Here is a 6,778-nt window from a genome sequence, read left to right as displayed (position 1 = left end):
CACAACAGAGTATGTGAAAGAAAATACAGGAAAGTAGGAGAAATGTATATATTAATTTAGAAAATACACATTTTGTTTTCCTAAAAAATATAGTCCAGACAAAACTATTCGTATTACCCAAATGAACTTGATTTCTTCTTGTGGAAGGAAAGTGCTGGTTTATATTGTGGTTTATATTTTCTGTCAGTTAGCTGGAACAAAAAAGGGGAACTCTTAATAGTGGTTTTAGCTCAGTGGTATTTACATGGAAAATCAAACCCTCAAATGGAAATGCATGCAAATATGAAAGACAAGGAACCAGACACCACATTATGATGCATAGGAACCATGATGCATATGAACAGACAATACTAATTTATAATGCATATCAGAACCAGGTGGGTTGGTCTCCCTTTCCCTGTTTGTTTACAACAGCAAGAATTTGACATATTCCGAAGTATTTCAAATGTGCACCCTGCAGGCCAGTCATCTGCCTGTTTATTCAAAATTAAATCTGGGGCTTGCAGGCACACATAGAATCGCAAGTTTAATTAGCCAACAGTCAGAATCCAGGATGAACTGAGATTAAGGCACATTTTGCACAAGGCTAGATGCCATTGTCATTTGCCAAAGAAGCAGACTTCTTTTTAGGCCAGGAATCTGGCACAAAATTGTGGAAGTTGGTATAAAATGGGGCAAGAAGGAATGTACCAGCACTTTAGCAGCTGGGGCATTCTAATGAGTCCATAATTTATCTTGGATGATTCTGTTTAGCAGGAGGTCACCATCTCCCCTCTGTTAGCTCAACAGATGGAACACCACTAGCAGTAGTTACTATTAAGGCTCATGTTAATTTGGTATGAAGTCCTGTTGATTGAAGTACCAATATTTGTCCCTTGTAAAACTGCCAGGGACTGGACTTTCTAAAATATTATTTGGCTTGTTTTGGTCTTGTACCTTGTAATTAAATTACTTGCAATTTTAAAAGATGACCATTCATCAATCTCTAATAAATTACTATTTTTTTTCTATTTTCAGAACTTCAAAGTTGGTATGCTTTGGTTTATGCTAAATTAGTACTGCATATGTCATTCAAAAATCATAACATTAGAACTGAAGCCCCATATTATCCCCACTTCCAACTGTGGAGATTTAACTTTAGCTCTAACCGGAGTTTAAACTTACTTGATTTTTAAAGTCTATTATACTGTATTAAGATTATTAAAAAGAATGATTTTTTTCCAGCTTGATGTGCCCAGTTTTTTTAAGAAATAAAAAGCACCTCTTTTTTTAAAAAAAATATCATTGGAGCCAAGATATCATCTATGAAAAAGCAATGTTATTTTAGAAGTTACAACAGCATGCCTGGAATTGCCACCTGGTAAGGTGAGGTAAGTGTGAAATGGAAACATGAATTATGTGACATCACATAAAAATCAGTTTTTATCAGTGGCAATTAAAGGCTGCTATTTTGTTTCATTATCTCGTATGCATTTGTGTCTTGCCATAGTGTGGATATTTTGAACTCAAGCTGTAGTTGATTTAATAAAAAGGATATTTGATTTTCATTTTTATTCATTGTCTTGTACTTCTGCCCCATTTTCCCTTCCGATTGCTTAGCATCACTGTTCCTCCTTGTACTACTGTGACATTATGAACCAACATAATAAAGGTTGGTGAAAAGGCAAGTAGATTGGAAGTTGGAGGGTATTAGTGACCCAGATTGTTTTTATATAAATTATATTTAGGTATGACTGGATTATTATAGAGCAAGCCAGTTCAGTATAGTGGTTAAGGCACCAGGAGAATGTGAGTTCTAGTGTCCCAGCCAGGAGTGAAACCTAAAAATTTTTGCTACTGGTTCTGTGGGTGTGGCTTGGTGGGGTGTCATGTGACTGGGTGAGTGTGGCTATGTAACCATGTGACTGGAGGATCAAAAGACAGAAACTCACTACAATGTTCTGCTGGACCAGGGTTGGACTAGATGACCTCCAGGTCCCCTCCATTATCCTCTGAAGCTGCATCTAGTGCCAGGTTTGTAGTCTTTCCTTCCTCTCCTTTTTCTTTCTTTCTTTCTTTCTTTCCTTCCTTCTTTCTTTCTCTCTCTCTCACATACACACGAACCCCCTACCCCCTTTTTTGCCTAGCAGTCATCAGCTTTTTTACCTTTTAAAAAATGCTTTTAAAAGTAAAAAAAAAACCCTCTGACATCAGGCACCTCAGCTGGGATCATCAGAGCCTTGTTTTAACCCTTTAAAAGCATGTTTTTACAACCTCTTTGGCTGAAGAGGTTGTTAAAAAATGCTTTTAAAAGTAAAGAAAAAAAGGCTCTGACGATCATGTGGCTCAGTTGGGCATGGGGGGGGCAGGGATTTTTGCTACCAGTTCTCCAAACCACCTGCCACCATTGCTACCGGATTGGCTGATCCGGTCCGAACCAGGAGCATTTCACCCCTGGTCCCACCTTAGGTAGTCATTTCTCTCAGCCATAGGAAGGAGGCAATGGCAAACCACTTCTGAAATCTTGCCAAGAGAACTGAGGGGCTGGTTCAGGCAGTCACCAGGACTGGGAGATACACACATACACACACACACAATTAGGTAGAGTAAGTAAGTGCTGACTCTTCACTATTCAACCATTGGCAAAGGATTAGCAAAGAAAAAGAGCAAAGCAGGCAATGGTGACCTTGCAACCAAAAGCCAGTCAAATCCCTGAAATCAGGAGCAGGCAGCAGGCTGATCTGTGCTATACAATCTTCTGGGTGGGTTTTGGGATTAATATATAACATCCGTGCCTCTTTGCCAATTACTATTTCAAGATTCAGTTGGTATTGTATATTTGGGGAGTGATTTTTGGAGAATGCTAAGCAAGGTTGTTCTTTCTTTTTTGTTCAACTTTATAGAATATTGGAAAGCAAGTATGTGAGGGGGCCCTGGGATTGTCTCTGTCAGCAGATTAACTCTCCAAAAATTGAATCTGGAGGGGCAGGAAAAGCAACCCCACAAAAAGTTCAAATATGGCTTGTGAAGGGGAAAAAATATCCAGGAAAAATGTTCCCCAATTCAAAAGACTCGGGATGCTGTCAGGTCATTTGTTCTGGGCTCAGCCTACTTCCTGGTTATGTGACTCTTAAGTGGAGCAATTATTAAGGGATGGAAAGAATCATGGAAACTACCCTGCAAGATTTCCCTCCCTCATTTCTGAAAATGTTTATTTTTGCATCTTTGCCACATTCCTATTTATTATATAGCCAACCAATTATAGCCCTCTAGTGGTCACCTTACTCTGGATCCCTGTTGTAAACAGGATAGGTAGTCCTCGACTTAACTTCAATTCATTTAGTGACCATTCAAAGTTAAACAGCACTGGAAAAAAAGTGACTTATGACTGGTTTTTAACACGACTGTTGCAGCATCCCCATAGTCACATGATCAAAATTCAGATGCTTGGCAATTGGTTCATATTTATGCAGGGTCCCGGGTCATGTGATCACTTTTGGGGAACTTCTGACGAGCAAAGTCAATGGGGAAGCCAGATTCACTTAACAACCATGTTACTAACTTAACAAATGCAATGATTCACTTAACAATTGTGGAAAGAAAAGTCATAAAATGGGGCAAACTCACTTAACAAATGTTTCACTTAGCAACTTAAATGTTGGGATCAATTGTGGCCGTAACTCGAGGACTACATGTAGATGTTTTTAAAGCAAAACAAAGAAAGATCAGTTTTCTTGTGAAAGAAAGCACCTTTGGGACAACCATGATCTGGATGACTGAGAATCTCCATAGACATTGGATAATGACCAGATGCAGTTTAATAAATTCTACTTTCAGATAATTTCTAATCTGCTTTGAGTTGAAGAATGGGACTTGCAGAGAGCTTGTTGGGTCAACGATATTGCCATTATTCAAACTTTGGAGTAAGAATATATTGTAACAGGGCTTTATTTAATTCTCTGTTTTTCTGAACCCTCTAATTGGATCACCTGCCTAAACTGTCATAGCTTGGCATTGTGGATAAAGCTAATATTAGGTTGAAATGAAAGCTTGCTCAATGCAATTCAAAGAACATTATGTCAAGTATTTGGTCTTCTTTAAATTGCCTCTGATTTTTATGTCTTTTATTTATACTTATGCATTCAATTTCTATAGCCACCATCTCAAACAAGATATAATCTTTTACTTATATCTGCCCAAATACAGATATAATTTGTGTGTGGTTGAGTCATAACTGCACGCTTCACTCGGTGCATATGACAGTGAAAGAAAGCTGGCATAAATTGTGGCATGAATTCTGGATACGGAATCTTGTGTGGGCAGATTTAGTTGATGTGTAAACCAAGCAATACCGAGGAGAACAATGCCTCTGTACAACTTGTACGTCCTGCTTTTAAAAAGCGCTTTTTATAGAAGCCATTCTATGGGGTTTCTCCATCAATGTCCGTTATAGAATCCATGCTCCATTAAAAGCTATACCATGTTGTTCTTCAGTTTTCTGCTACAAAACACACAGATGAATCCTAGGGTTTTTGATTCTTAGTCTAGCAACTGACTTTCACAGAAAATCCATCAATCACACAAAATTTCAACTGTTACAGTACACAAACACATTTCTTCAGTGCTACAGCAATTGGTCACTTTTATTCTTTAGATAGTTTCTCATAGACATGTCTTTCTCTGTGCAAAAAAATGTAGGATATGAGTAGTGATAACCCTTGAGATAGGCCTAGGGTATGACAGTAATTAATTGTTAAATTATTTTCTACTTCAACACTATCTTTTATTTTAGGCCATACTGTCAACATGGTCAATGGAGGTGGTGACCTAAGTGACCAAAGATCACTTCAAAGACCAGCATGGCTTAACTTGCTGCAATGATACTTCAGATGGCATCTGCTTATTCCAAAATTAAATATATATATTTAAATAAATGGGATAATTCTTGGGAGATTTTGGATTCTCATGGGAAATTATGTTTCAGCACCAAATTACCATGCATTTGGCAATCTCACAATATTTCTACTATTATTGCTTTGTTGTTTGTATATATACTGAGAATTTATGCATCAGAGCCAAATTCCTTGTGTGTCCACTTGGCCGATAAAGAATTATTGTCAATTCCAAATATAAAAGAAATGGTGCAATTATAATCAAACATATATCAACTGGCATAGCTCGTGTTCTAGATACGAAAAATCTTCTACATGCCTTAAATGGAACAATTTTAAACAAATAGGAATCCAGATAGAAATAACTGATTTGAGATGAAGAATCTTTAACTAATTTAGTTTTCAAGGGCTTTCCAAACCCTGTTAGAAATAGTGACCAAGATGCATGCAATTATTAGGTTCACTAGAGTCATCATCAACTTCAACAGAACAAATTGTTCACAAAGAAGGAAATAGAGCTGAAATGGTAAGTCAAGAAGGTCAGTTATTATATTTATTTTATTTATTTTCAGAGTCGATCAGCTGCTCAATGCAGAATGACTCTTAGCAATGTGCAGTTCCCCACATTCGTAATTCCAAAATTCCAAAATTCCCAGAGAGACCTAGGCATGCTCTTTTGGCAGTTTCTCTTTCATCCAATGGCTAGGTTCTTTTACCACACTAAGTTGTGTTAGCTTGTTTCCTTTTTGATATGGAAATACAGCCAATTTTCTCTTGGTCAACAAATCATGATTAAATCAGTGCATTATATGAATCAAGCCAGTTAGAACATACCCTATGAAATTTGAAAAAAATTTGAACTAAATTTGAAAAAAAATAAAGGAACATTGAAGTTTTGATCATATACTGTAGAATTTGCATTTCTGCTAACAATAGTAACTTACTAGATGCAAATATTGCAAATAGCCAAAGGAGCTGGTGCTCTCCAAGAATGTACATCAGTGTCAATCTGTCATCCAGAATATGGCTTTCCCAGGGATGAAATGTAAATTTTGTTACTACCGGTTCTGTGGGCATGGCTTGGTGGGGGGGTAATGTGACTGGGTAGGCGTGGCCAACTTCTTTTTTTTTTTTTACTTTTAAAAGCATTTTTTCTACAACCTCTTTGGCCAAAGAGGTTGTAAAAAATGCTTTTAAAAGCCTGTGATGATCAGGCAACTCAGTTGGGATCCCCAGAGGAAAAAAAGCTTTTAAAGGGTTCTAACGATCCTAGCTGAGCCGTGCGATCATCAGAGGCTTTTTTTTTACTTTTAAAAGCATTTTTTCGGCCGAAGAAAAAATGCTTTTAAAAGTAAAAAAACCCTCTGATGATCGCGTGGCTCAGCTGGGGCGGGAGGGGGGCAGGGATTTTTGCTACCGGTTCTCTGAACCACCCCCCACCATTGCTACCAGATCAGGCGATCCGATCCGAACCGGGAGCATTTCACCCCTGGCCTTTCCCCTTTCTCCCCTGATCTTAAGTTCCTTTATCTTCCTAGGTTACTGCTTTGGGCATTGGCTGGTAGATCTCTGAGTCAGATACAGGGGAAGCAGCTGGCTTGATCACAATGACAGAATACTGACTAAAATAACTAATAAAGTATTAGACTCTTAGATCTTTATTCACTCTTTCTAAAGGAACATTCCTGCACTATACATAAGACCTTTGAATAGTTGCGGCTGTAAATCTTGGCAGGACTTTTTTTCTCAACTCTGCTGTAGCTCTCTAGATTAAGGGTCTCCAACCTTGGCAACTTTAAGACTTGTGGACTTCAACTCCCAGAATTCCTAAGCAAAGCTGGCTGAGGAATTCTGGGAGTTGAAGTCCACAAGTCTTAAAGTTGCCAAGGTTGGAGACCCCTGATCTA

The sequence above is a fragment of the Ahaetulla prasina genome, chromosome 3, assembly GCF_028640845.1.
Source record: "Ahaetulla prasina isolate Xishuangbanna chromosome 3, ASM2864084v1, whole genome shotgun sequence".
NCBI classification, from domain to species: domain Eukaryota; kingdom Metazoa; phylum Chordata; class Lepidosauria; order Squamata; family Colubridae; genus Ahaetulla; species Ahaetulla prasina.
The sequence above is the reverse complement of the archived record's forward strand: the minus strand, read 5'-3'. Positions refer to the sequence as shown.